Source organism: Penaeus monodon, chromosome 24 (assembly GCF_015228065.2).
Source record: "Penaeus monodon isolate SGIC_2016 chromosome 24, NSTDA_Pmon_1, whole genome shotgun sequence".
NCBI classification, from domain to species: Eukaryota; Metazoa; Arthropoda; class Malacostraca; order Decapoda; family Penaeidae; genus Penaeus; species Penaeus monodon.
In genome coordinates this window covers 23,165,122-23,165,857 of record NC_051409.1, presented here as the reverse complement: position 1 = coordinate 23,165,857, position 736 = coordinate 23,165,122, and positions in this window count along the sequence as shown.

The following is a 736-nucleotide window of genomic DNA, read 5'->3' as shown; positions in this document are numbered from 1 at the left end:
CGAAAACTTCCGTTATGGCGAAGGGAGGAGTGAGAGATGCAGCCTCCCCCCCCGCCCCCTCCTCCGCTATGGCCGCCGAGCCCTACATTTCCGCCGATTCACGTGACTTATGAAAGCCGTGCTCGCATTCCCAGCACGTAGGGTCGAATGTACATGAAAATACATATGTGACTCGATGTCCCGTTTCCATACGAATATGGCGAACTCGTTGTTGTATCCACATTGAATGTATACGCGGGTCTGTGCCATATGTTGCGAAAGTGCACAGGCCGCAGTGGTTTACACCTAAATCCGTACAAACAGCAGCCAGTAAGAATGACAAGGAATATCTGTTTTTATGAATAACACTGAAGACAAAAGCAAAATATTATTTAAAAGTTAGTAATTTATACAAGTCTGATGCATGAAACCAAAATGTGACATACTCTGACAATCCGGTAAAGAAAAAAAATGCATTAATATCCTATCCTGAAGAGGAATAGTTAGTTCCTATGAGTAATAAAGTATATAAAGAATAATATAATAGACCAACGGCGGTAAATGATCTGCGGTGCACCTGTCGCTGCTATTTACAGTTATGATAAACAGCCCTGGCAGATGTAGCCGAGGGCATTGTACGGGCCTCATTGCCACGCGCAGCAACCTGGGCAATTGTCTGATTTCCACTACATATCTAATCCGATCCTGTTCGCACACACATACGTCCCCAGCCACACTCGCTCTCACTGGCAAAGCG